This window comes from Schistocerca piceifrons, chromosome 2 (genome assembly GCF_021461385.2).
Source record: "Schistocerca piceifrons isolate TAMUIC-IGC-003096 chromosome 2, iqSchPice1.1, whole genome shotgun sequence".
Taxonomy (NCBI): domain Eukaryota; kingdom Metazoa; phylum Arthropoda; class Insecta; order Orthoptera; family Acrididae; genus Schistocerca; species Schistocerca piceifrons.
In genome coordinates, this window is record NC_060139.1 from 952,135,477 (window position 1) to 952,149,108 (window position 13,632).

General features: G+C 44.1%; 1 pseudogene; it reads left to right on the forward strand.

Annotated features, from left to right (window-relative positions):
• Positions 1–3,209: 3,209 nt before the first annotated feature.
• Positions 3,210–3,327, forward strand: LOC124778292 (annotated as a pseudogene).
• Positions 3,328–13,632: the final 10,305 nt, after the last annotated feature.

A 13,632-nucleotide genomic window follows, 5' to 3' on the forward strand; every position in this document is an offset into this window, starting at 1 on the left:
CGCTGGTCTTATATACTCTTCCTAACAATTTATGTATTGTTGCCTATAGTAAATTCATTAATTGCAATTACAGAAGTAGTTGATGATTAAAAAAACGTTGTTTTCCGATGGTTACAACTGAAATGCATGGAATAAGTTACAAAGATAATTATAGATCTCTTGTTTACATGGAAGAACTTGTGAAATGATATGAATAAACAATGATTTTTCAGATATGAGTACATTATTCTTTAGTGTAATTAGAATTCCAACATATAATAAAGCAGCTCAAATAAACACTTTTTACACAGTTAATCCGGTTTCGTTTTGTGAATTGCGATAGATAATAGGTAATCAGATGTTGTAAAGTTAGCAAAAATCGTAATACCTGATAGTATGATAAACAGAGTTGTTACAGGTTTCAACATTATAATTACGGTATGATTGATATCTCTTCTAAACACAACAAAAAAAAGTTTTGCATCACCCAGTTCCCAGAACTCCTGAAGATAGACGTTGAATGTGGATATTTTATCCCAGACACAGTCCCTTTCACTGTTCAGAGATGTCACTAAACCCGCCCAAAGATATGAACAACCATGCATGAGCAGCGCCTATTGGAAGGAGGGGGTCCGACAGCCGATCAGTTCCAGTCAGTCCACCAGGAAGGAGGTACACGGCTCGTGTTTTCTGTAGTTCAACCATGCCTAGACGGTCAATACCGCGGTTCGAACGCGTCCGCATAGTTAGTATGTGCGAGGAATGGTTCTCAACAAGGGAAGTGACCATGCGTCTCGGAGTGAACCAAACCGATGTTGTTCGGACATGGAGGAGATACAGAGAGGAACTATCGGTGACATGCCTCGCTCAGGCCGTCCAAGGGCTACTACGGCAGTGGATGACCGCTACCTACGGATTATGGCTCGGAGGAACCCTGACAGCAACGCCACCATGTTCAGTAGTACTTTCACGCAGCCACAGGACGTCGTGTTACGACTCAAACTGTGCCCAATATGCTGCATGATGCGCAACTGCACTCCCGACGTCCTTGGCGAGATCTTTGCAACCACGACACCATGCAGCGCGGTTCAGATGGGCCCAACATGCCGAATGGACCGCTCAGGATTGGCATCACGTTCTCTTCACCGATGAGTGTCGCATAAGCCTTCAAGCAGACAATCGTCGGAGACGTGTTTGGACGCTACCCGGTGAGGCTGAACGCCTTAGACACACTGTTCAGCGAGTGCAGCAAGGTGGAGGTTCCCTGCTGTTTTGGGGTGGCATTATGTGGGACCGCCGTACGCCGCTGGTGGTCATGGAAGGCGCCGTAACGGGCTGTACGATACGTGAATGCCTTCCTCCTACCGAGAGTGTAGCCATATCGGCAGCATACTTGCGAGGCATTCGTCTTCATGGGCTTCCATCGTGCACATCTTGTGAATGACTTCCTACAGGATAGCGATAAAGCTCGACTAGAGAGGCCAGCATGTTCTCCAGACATGAACCCTATCGCACATGCGTGGGATGGATTGAAAAGGGCTGTTTATGGACGTCGTAACCCACCAACCACGCTGAAGTATCCACACGGAATTTGCCGTTGAGGAGTGGGACAATCTGGACCATCAGTGCCTTGATGAATTTGTGGATAGTATGCCACGGCGAACACAAGCATGCGTCAATGCAAGAGGACGTAATACTGAGTATTAGAGGCACCGGTGTGTACAGAACTCTGGACCACCACGTCTGAGGGTCTCGCCGTATGGTGGTACAACAAGCAGTGTGTGGTTTTCATGAGCAATAAAAATGGCGGAAATGATGTTTATGTTGATCGCTATTCCAATTTTCTGTACAGGTTCCGGAACTCTCGGAACCGAGGTGATGCAAAACTTTTTTTTATGTGTGTGTTACTCGGTTGTTCGTAAAGGAAAACCCTAACTGCACTTAAACGAACTGACAATACATGTTTCTGTAAATGGATGGAAGTAATATCAGTGAGTATTTTGACAAGAAGGTGTTGAAAATTAAATTACAGTGCTCAGAAAGCGAAATTAGTTATGTGGGTCCTGCTTAACGAAATAACAGTTAATCATGCAATCCAAATTAATCTTGAAATCGACATAAAAATGAGCTGTTGCGATTCAAACCAGAGCTCAATGTGCCCTACATGTTCTTAGACTTTTTTTAAAAATCTTCAGACAAGAGAAGTCAGTTAAAATGTACACAAAACTTCAGTAAAAGGTAAGTTAAGAAATAACGGTAAAAAACCTGATCGCTGTCTCAATACACATCATGGTCATTTAATCCTTCAACATGTTCGGTTCCCATTGACATTCATGGCACTGTACCCGCAAGTATCGACCAGTGACACACTTTCATTGCTCTTGCCACTGCAATGTGTTGCAGCGTCGTCTTCTTCGGTATTAATATCATATGGCGGCCTAAAATGATGCATAAATTACAGGCCGTAAGTACCACAGCGAGCACTTGAGTCACAATAAGGGGCCACATTTCAGCAACAAAGCATCCCGGGAAGCGCCTGAAGAAGACGTCGTTCGCATGAAAAATGCGATGCGTTATCCCGGCTCCGCTTCATAAAGCTCCGCTGTTTCCACCCATAAAATATTTGTCGACCTTTTTTAGCACATTCACAGGTTTCATAATTCTCCCGAAGGCAGCGCAGGAATGGCTGTGCATTAGTGGAAGTACGACAGGATTTATATCATGGCGCGCAGGGGTTTATCCGTGAGGGTAACCTGTGTTCACAGTCGCCGTGGAAATATGTCCTAATATCGCCAAAGTAAGTCTGAGCCCGTGTCTGCGAACAAGCAAAGCAGCTAGAGTAACACTATAAAGAAACCTATTTTACGTTTCTTTCCTAGCGATTGTGCCGTGTTCACAGGGTCGCTGTATTTCCCCACCCATGTTTTGGCAATTCTCTCTCTTTAACATGGCATGTGTCTAATGCTCACCGGGAGACGTCAGACCTATCAGTTACGTACGTCCTCCTCGAACAGCACATGACATTTTTAGATTCGATTTGTCTGCTAATACGTATTTTCTCGATACTACAGTCGCCTAAAAATTTATCTTGTAGAGTTAGTCCTGCTATTCAGTCCCAGCTAATAAACTTCTTAACCGTGATCGGGTCCTTTTCCCTCAAGATTTCGTGAATTAGCTGGAAAAAGAGCTCATTCCTTTCCTCAAATAACGTAAGGCATTCATAACCAGCGAGCAACGGCCTTGCCGCAGTGGATACACCGGTTCCCGTCAGATCACCGAAGTAAAGCGCTGTCGGGCGTGGTCGGCACGTGGATGGGTGACCATCCAGGCCGCCATGCGCTGTTGCCATTTTTCGGGGTGCACTCAGCCTCGTGATGCCAATTGAGGAGCTACTCCACCGAATAGTAGCGGCTTCGGTCAAGAATACCATCATAACGACCGGGAGAGCGGTGTGCTGACACCACGTCCCTCCAATCCGCATCCTCCTCTGAGGATGACACGGGGGTCAGATGGTCCCGGTAGGCCATAATTCATAACCAGAGCCCCATCATTTCAACCATATATTGTCAGATTAAACATGAATACCACGTACTTTACAATCAGGCTTCTCCTCCTCAATGGTACTTTCATAACAGAGTAAGTGAATCACGTTACATTTTACATAAGGTTCCCACTATATGTTCCTGTATGAAATTTAGCCCAAATTTACTTCCCATCCTACACCCTGTGACTACGCAGAACCTAATCTGAATCGAACTGTAACTGGTCTGAATACAACTTGCCTCTATATTAAATGTGGTACTGGAGCAAAACGATTGTTTGATTCTAATCAAAATTTCCAGTTACCTCGCGTCTTGACAACATTATTGCAGATTTATCGAAAGCACAATACTAAACAGCAAGCAGATTCCTATTTTTTAAATAAAATTTCCCCTCAATATTCAAACTGTTGCATACTATATGGTGAAAAATGGGGGAAGGAGATGTGCAACATGCGGCTGTGAATCGTTCTGTTCGTTTTGTTCTGTGTGTCACCTTCTTTAAACAGAGTGATGGGGAGAGTAACTATTCTCATGAAAAGACATTTCAAAGCAACGATTTTAGAATGACGTATGTATCCAAAACGACGGAGCAAATTTTCGCGTGGTCTTCACACGTAGCATTGGTTTGAACAATGCTATACTTAATAAAGTGAACAATGATTTGAAAACGGTACAATGTCAGTAGAGAATTTCTGTAAATATCAAGCAGCTTAATTAGTTGTTATGTTAATGCGTGACTCGGAGATGTGGTGTGATCTTTCTCTCAACTCTGAGCATTTTAACTAGCTGCCAATGATCATTCACACAAGCTAGCTGCGCAGTGCTGCAGTCTCTTCTCAAATTTCTTCTCTTCAAAAATAATAACATTAACCAAAATTTATTTTCTTTTCGCCTTCCACTATATACATCACATTCATCCTTGCTTCCTTTACAATAAATATCTGAGCGGTTCTAGGCGCTTCAGTCCGGAGCCGTGCGACTGCTACGGTCGCAGGTTCGAATCCTGCCTCGGGCGTGGGTGTGTGTGATGTCCTTAGATTAGTTAGGTTTAAGTAGTTCTAAGTCTATGGGACTGATTACCTCAGAAGTTAAGTCCCATAGTGCTTGGAGCCATTTGAACTAAAAATATTTCTTCATCTAACAGATAAATCACTTGTCAACACAGCACTACTGAATACGTCCGTCACCTGCCACACTTCAAGCAAAAATGTATCAGACTGTGCAGAGCAAAGATTGTGCCACAAAAAGAGCAAAATTTGTTTAACAGTAACGTAACTTTCTCTCTGACGCGCACACCGATAACTTACAAAAACCAAAATGACATACCCACCTTACAACGTTCATTGGTAATACGAAGTCTTTGGTTATTCCTCGGAAACACCTTCCATCAGCGGCTGCATGGAATAACACGTCCACTACAGCAACTACCCACGACATACATGCCCACGGGAGGTGCAAATCCTGCGTATATTCTTGGCTCTGCATAAACAGAACCCTAGCGAGTGTGTTTTTGTCCACTCTGTCTTAATTAATTTGGAACACTAGTTTTTCTCTCCGTGTTCAAGTGAATATCTACAATTTTTCAAAACGTCTAAGAGTGTACTAGGACATTTCCTAAGGAAATGTCATGTTACATTACAACTTTTACTGCAGGATATTCTTCCTGCTGCCACAGTCGGCACTCGACATGAGGGAAGGAAATGTGCAACATGCGTCTTGAATCGTTTTGTTGGTTTCGTTCTCTGTGTTATCGCATTTAACTGTTGGTGTACCTCATTTTCTGAGTCATACATCAGGAAACAGCCCGGAATTTGATTAAAAAAAAGGATGCAAAACCGCCAGTGCCACAGATCAAGCATGTGGATTAGATCACGGTCTTTCTCAAGCCCACGTAACACGGTACTCTGCCCAATGGACAGATCATCCGTAAATGAGCGACACTGGTGTATCTCATATGAAAATTTGTTTACAAGATGCGTCTACAACTGCACAGATACTCCGCAAGCTTCCGTTCGGTGCGTGGCAGAGGGTACCATTTACCACTACTAGTCATTTCCTTTCCTGTACCACCCGAAAACAGAGCGACGGAGAAACGAATGTCTGTATGCCTCCGTATGACCCCTCATTTCTTGTATCTTATCTTGGTGGTCTTTACGCGCAATGTATTTGGCGGCAGTAGAATTGTTCGGTAGTCAGCTTCAAATGACGGTTCTATAAATTTCCTCAGTAGTGTTTCTCGAAAAGAACGTCGCATTCCCTCCAGGGATTCTCATTTGAGTTCCCGAAACATCTCCGTAATACTTATGTGTTATTCGAACCTACCAGTAACAAATCTAGTAACCTGCCTCTGAACTGCTTTGATGTCTTCCTTTAATCCGGCCTGATACTGATCCCAAACACTTGAGCAGTACTCAAGAATAGCTCGCACCAACGTCCTATATGCGGACTCCTTTACAAGGAAGCACTCTTTCCCAAAATTCTCCCAATAAACCGGCCACTTCGCCTTCTCTACCACAGTTCTCAAATACTGGTTGCATTTCATATCGCTTTGCACCGTTACGCCCAGATGTTTAAATGAATTGACTGTGTCAAGCAGTAAACTGGTAATACTGTATCCGAACACTTCAAATTTTTTATTCCTATTTATCAGCTTAAATATATATTTTTATACATTTAGAGCTCGCTGCCATTCGTCATCCCAATCGGAAATTTTGTCTAAGTCGACTTGTATCATCCTACAGTCACTCAACTTCGCACCTTACCGTACATCACAGCACCATCAGCAAACAACCGAAGACTGCGGCACACCCTGTCCGCCAAATCAGTTATGTATATAGAGAACAGCAGCGGTCCTGTCACACTTCCCCGAGGCATTCCTGACGATACCCTTTTCTCCGATGAACACTCGCCGTCGAGGACAACATACTGGGTTCTATTACTTACGAAGTCTTCGAGCCACTCTGTCATCTTATTCCGTAAGCTCGTACCTTCGTTAACAGCCTGCATTGGGGCACCTTGTAAAATGCTTTCCGGAAAACCAAGAATATGGAATCCACCTGTTGCTCTTCTTCCATAGTTCGCAGTATATTATATGACAAAAGAACAAGCAGAGTTTCACACGAGCGATGCTTTCAAAAATCATACTGGTTCGTTTACATAAGCTTCTCAGTATCAGTAAAGTTTCATGTACACTACTGGCCATTAAAATTGCTACACCAAGAAGAAATGCAGATGATAAACGCGTATTTTTTGGACAAATGTATTATACTATAACTGACATGTGATTACATTCTCAAGCAATTTGGGTGCATAGATCCAGAGAAATCAGTACTTAGAACAACCACCTCTGGCCGTTATACTGGCCTTGATACGCCTGGGCATTGAGTCAAACACAGCTCGGATAGCGTGTACAGGTACAGCTTCCCATGCAGCTTCAGCAAAATACCACAGTTCATCAAGGGTAGAGACTGGCGTATTGGGACGAGCCAGTTGCTCGGCCAGAATTGACCAGACGTTTTCAGTTGGTGTGAGATCTGGAGAATGTGCTGGCCAGGACAGCAGTCAAACATTTTCTGTATGCAGAAACGCCCGCACAGGACCTGCAACATGCGGTCGTGCATTATCTTGCTGAAATGTAGGGTTTCGCAGGATCGAATGAAGGGTAAAGCCACGCGTCTTAACACATCTGCAATGTAACGTCCGCTGTTCAAAGTGCCGTCAATGCGAACAAGAGGTGACCGAGACGTGTAACCAATGGCACCCCATACCATCATGCCGGGTGATACGCCAGTATGGCGATGACGAATACACGCGTCCAATGTGCGTTCACCGCGATGACGCCACACACGGATGTGACCATCATGATGCTGTAAACAGAACCTGGATTCATGCGAAAAAATGACGTTTTGCCATTCATGCACCCAGGTTCCTCGTTGAATACACCATCGCAGGCGCTCCTGTCTGTGATGCAGCATCAAGGGTAACAGCAGCCATGGTCTCCGAGCTGATAGTCCACGCTGCTGCAAACGTCGTCGAACTGTTCGTGCAGATGCTTGTTGTCTTGCAAACGTCCCCATCTGTTGACTCAGGGATCGAGACGTGGCTGCACGATCCGTTATAGCCATGTGCATAAGATGCCTGTCATCTCGACTGCTAGTGATACGAGGCCGTTGGGATCCAGCACGACGTTCCGTATTACCCTCCTGAACCCACCGATTCCATATTCTGCTAACAGTCATTGGATCTCGACCAACGCGAGCGGCAATGTCGCAATACGACAACCCGCAATTGCGATAGGCTACAATCCGACCTTTATCAAAGTCGGAAACTTGATAGTACGCATGTCTCCTCCTTACACGAGGCATCACAACAACGTTTCACCAGGCAACGCCGATCAACTGCTGTTTGTGTATGAGAAGTCGGTTGGAAACTTTCCTCATGTCAGCACGTTGTAGGTGTCACCACCGGCGCCAACATTGTGTGAATGCTCTGAAAAGCTAATCATTAGCATATCACGGCATCTTCTTCCTGTCTATAAATTTCGCGTCTGTAGCACGTCATCTTCGTGGTGTAGCAATTTTAATGGCCAGTAGTGTATTAGAACTGAGAATGTGTTCAAGGATTCTGCTGAAGACCGAATTTAGGGTTATTGGTATGTTATTTTACCCTTTTATATACTGGAATCCCACACATTTTTTTCTAGTTACTTGGAACTTTATGCTAGGCGAGATATTCACGATAAATGCAGGCTTGGTAAGGGGCCAATGCCATAGAGCAGGATGCACCTAAACCTTGCGACGCCTCGACGTGTAGTTATATGGCAGAACTCTAGGCCTACGTATCTGACATTGATCAGTCGTAGAATTTGGGAATTTTATGATCGTTTACTATGACACTTCAGGAGACCCCAAACCTCCTCTGTACAAACCAAAATGCTATAGCTGAGACGGCGTGAGAAGAACCCTGACAGCTCGCAGCACTACAGCAAGCTTTCAGCTGAAGCGCTAATGGCTGCAGGCGCCAGCAAGAAGCCGTCTGCAGAGCTGTGACAACACTAAGGCGTTGCCGTAGAGACGTTTACAAAATCGCGTTACGTTATTGGTTGAGGTAGACCTGAGAAGTTGCCACACGCAGCCCACTGCAACTGTCAGGGATCAACTTACGCCGACCCAACTGCGCCCTTGGGGTGTCCAGTCGAGTCGCTGTTGAGCTCCCGGGCGGAGAGGTCGCTGGGAGCCACGTGACGTATAAATAGCACGAAGAATTTGATAGAAAGATAAATAGGAGTTGAAAGTGTTACGTCGCATTGTAGAAGAAAGCTATTTCAGTAGTTCAGTTATTTAACATATCGGAGCGCGCGATTATTTCAGAGATTTATGGCTGAAACAGTTTCGTGCTTGTGAATCAGTAATTGTCGTGGAGAAACATATTGATAGTACAACATAAAATGAAAAGCGTTGAGTGACCAATAATAGCCTGTGTAATTAATGTGGAACGCAAAGTAGCAATGATTACTTCGTTAGGAATGTGAAACAAGCGTAACATAATAAGAGAATGCATGAGAGTAGGCATTGTTAGGGAAGTGTGTTACGTAGTTAAAGGACAATAAAACGAAGTAATTTGACTCCTACTATTTTTCTTTCAGAGTGTCAAATGGCTCTGAGCACTATGCGACTTAACTTCTGAGGTCATCAGTCCCCTAGAACTTAGAACTACTTAAACCTAACTAACCTAAGGACATCACACACATCCATGCCCGAGGCTGGATTCGAACCTGCGACCGTAGCGGTCGCTCGGTTCCAGACTGTATTTCAGAGTGTCAGTTTTGATTTTCAAATCGAACAACATTAATATTTCAGAAGGATAAGAGACAGATATTCGTATTAGGCACATGGTCAGGTTCATTTCGTGACGAAGCATGTCCTCTATGTAAAGTTGCTATACCCGAATCCGACAGCCGCAAAAAGTTGATCTAAATATAAACAGAAAAAGACGTCACCTATACTTTACAGTGATTTGAGGAACCTGATATGAAACACTGGGAAACAATGATTACTGTCAGCAGCTGATTAGTCACATTATCATAAAACAACGTAATACCACGGACTGTAAACTACAACTATTTGGTCAGACATAAAACAAACCCTCTTTTCATCCCAATCTTTAAAACAAATAATTCTGTGTCTTGTTTCAGACATTTTATACTTACAGTGATGGGTACAACACGAACAGTTAGTTATCATTTCCGTCAAGAATATAACAACGTAACTATTGATTAATAAGTCCTTTTGCTCTTATGTTAAAAGACTGGCATTATTTACTGCAGTTTTTCTCTCTAAAATGGATTTTATATTTAAGACATCATTTTGTCCAAACCATCTACTTCCTGTCGTTAACAGCTACTGAACGAAATAAGTATTTACTTGCATTTTTCTGTTTGAACCTCATACTTTTAATACTGTGATCACACCTTGACATGTCAACTACTTCACATTAGTACGTGTTCGCTCTAACTAGAATTCAGCTGTCTGTACATAAATTATTTTCCTCCCCGAAAATTAATTTCGACAGCTCTTCTTAAAGTAATAGTTGATATATCATATAACGAGGAACTCTATGAAGGAAGGATGGATGATTAGGGTTCAATGTCCCGTAAACTTCGAGGTCATTAGAGATGAAGTACAAGCTCGGAATGTTTCAAAGAAACCATCCCGCCATTGGCCTGGAGTGATTCGGGCAAATCACGGGAAACCTAAATCTGGATGGCTAGACACGGATTTGAGTCGTCGTTCTCGCAAATGTGAGTCCTTTGTACTCGTACTAACCACTGCTCACGATATACTTACATGCATGTCTCAAATAAGAGACACTGGTGACGATCCCCAGCTGCACGAAATAATTCGACATTAATTCGCTGATTGTGAATTCTTTGACATCAGCTGTATTGGGGGCACATGTACTACTTAATAGTGGGTCGGTCCAGTGAGTGTGCACAGATAGCCGAAGTGGTTAATGCGACCGCTACAGATAAGCCCGGGTTCGATAACCACTGCGGAACTTATTTTCGTATGTCATTGTTGGGTGTTAGAGCTGTATCTAATACACGAATTAATTTTTAATTAAAATCGAAAATCTTTTATTTGAAATATTTAGCTACGCCTTCCACTTGTTTCTCAACATGGTCGTCGCTCCGACCTGCACATTTTTCGCAGTGTTGTACGAAGTTTCCAATACCACCGTCATAGAAGGCTGCCACCTGTGCTTTCCATCTGTTATTTACGTTGGTCTGCAGCGTTACCTGTGTCAACATGCTGTCATCATAGCCAGAGGTTTAAGTGAGCAAAGAAATGAAAACTAGAGGGAGCCAAGTCCGGGCTGTATGGAGGCCATCAGGCACTTCCTGTCGAAAACACTGCAGAAGCGCCTTTGTTGCAACTGTTGCAACTCCAGTGTGCTACCTAGCACTATCATAAACAACGTCAGATGAAAACATTCCTCTTTGCTTGTTCTGAATTGCACTTCGTAGATGATTTTCTCGAATTGCCTGATCCGCTCGCTTAACAAGATCATCGGTTGGTACTTCCTTCCCTGATTGGGTGCACCATTGCTGCACTTTGCTGTCACGCATGACAGTGAAGTTATGTGGGCTGTATGAAATCAGACGGAACCCCTCGACATGAAGAAATTTAATGACAGCACACACGCACACACATATTTGGCAGCAGACTCTCATATTGTAGGCATCTTAATGTGCTCCCTTCACACTCAGAACGGAAAAGTGAGATGTGACGCAATCAAAGGCGTACTAGAGACACTGCTTACAAAACACTCGTTCGACCTACACTTGAGTATTGCTCATCAGTGTGGGATCCGTACCAGGTCGGGTTGACAGAGGAGATAGAGAAGATCCAAAGGAGAGCGGCGCGTTTCGTCAAAGGGTTATCTGGTAAGAGGGATAGCGTTGCGGAGATGTTTAGCAAACTCAAGTGGCAAACTCTGCAAGAGACGCGCTCTGCATCGTGGTGTAGCTTGTTGTCCAAGTTTCGAGAGGGTGAGTTTCTGGATGATATATCGAATATATTGCTTCCCCCTACTTATACTTCCCGAGGAGATCACGAATGTAAAATTAGAGAGATTCGAGCGTGCAAAGAGGCTTTCCGGCAGACGTTCTTCCCGCGAACCATACGCGAGTGGAACAGGAAAGTTTCGTAATGACAGTGACACGTAAAGTGCCCTCCGCCACATACCGTTGGGAGGCTTGCGGAGTATAAATGTAGATGTAGATCCACACAAAGTTTCGTCGGATTTTCACTGTGGTTTTAATTTCGCGTACTTGAAAAAAATATAATCCTCGTATTGTGCTCACTCTGTACATTAAATTAGTTCGGATAAGCGCCTTGTTCCTGATGGACTGACTGTAAAGATTCTAGTCGCAGGATAAGACGATACGAAATTGTCACCTATGGGTTTGGCCAAAACATCATAATCATTCATTGCGTGTGACTTGAAACAAAACCGTCTTAACCGGTATCCTATCCTTTTCCAGAGATCCGGTGTTTTACGTGACAAAACAAAACGTGAAATATTTCCTTCCATCCTAGAATCGCGCTCACCGATTCCAAAGTCGTCAGCAGCACGAGCGCGGCCTGTCTGAAATATCGGTTCTCCGTTTGTCGCGGCGGCCATTACAGTAGTTTTAAATTATTCATAAAACTCGGGCCGTCGCGGCTGCGAGGCCCGCGGCCGGGTGAGCGATTGTCGTGCAACGTGACATTAATCGCAGCTCGGCAGACTGAGACGGGAACGCGTATAAATCATGGATCCGAACGCCGATATCTGCCCTCGAGCGTGAAGAAGCAAACACTCTTGCAGGCACAGGGAAGATCTAGAATCTAACGCAGTAATGACAACTCGGAAGCAAATCTTGTTAATAGAAGGAAAAGTTATTAACAGGTCAGAGTAAAGCATTAATTAAACGAGATTTGTGCTCGGAAGATGCTCTAACATAATTTTTAATAGCTATAAACATTCTGTAACAAAAATTTAAGTAGTAACTTTCAAAGGGAAATATTCAGTACTCTAGAAAATACTACTAGATGAGTAGTCATTAGAGCAGGTGTCACATTTTCCACTGTTAGGCTGTGGTATTAACTATGAATATGATAACGACGTACGCACATATCTTCATTACCATATTGAATATTCCTTGATGTCTCATGGCGTGTCGTATCAACAGATCTCTTCTTTTAGCCATGTTAGGACATAGATTCCTCTTCTGCCCGAGTCAATTCAGCACCTCATCATTAGGTCATCAGTCATTATACACTGAAAGAGCACGGCTAGTCCCCTCCTCCTCATTCCGAATTCGGAGCTAATTTTCCGACTCTAATTACACAACTGGCCATTAAAATTGCTACACCACGAAGATGACGTGCTACAGACGCGAAATTTAAAGACAGGAAGAAGATGCTGTGATACGCAAATGGTTAGCATTTGAGGTCGGCGCCGGTGGCGACACCTACAACGTGCTGACATGAGGAAAATATCCAATCGATTTCTCATAAACAAACAGCAGTTGACCGGCGTTGCCTGGTGAAACGTTGTTGTGATGCCTCGTGTGAGGAGGTGAAATGCGTACCATCACGTTTGCAACTTCGATAAAAGTCGGATTGTAGCCTATCGCGATGGCAGTTTATCGTATTGCGACATTGCTGCTAGCGTTGGTCGAGATCCAATGACTGTTATCACAATATGGAATCGGTGGGTTCAGGAGGGTAATACGGAACGCCGTGCTGGATCCCAACGGCCTCGTATCACTAGCAGTCGAGATGCCAGGCATCTTATGCGCATGGCTATAACGGATCGTGCAGCGACGTCTCGTCCCTGAGTCAACAAATAGGGACGTTTGCAAGACAACAACCATCCGCACGAACAGTTCGAAGTCGTTTGCAGCAGCATGGACTATCAACTCGGAGACCATGGCTGCGGTAACCCTTGACGCTGCATCACAGACAGGAGCGCCTGCGATGGTGTACTCAACGACGAACCTGGGTGCACGAATGCCAAAATGTCATTTTTTTTCGGATGAATCCAGGTATTGTTTAGAGCATCA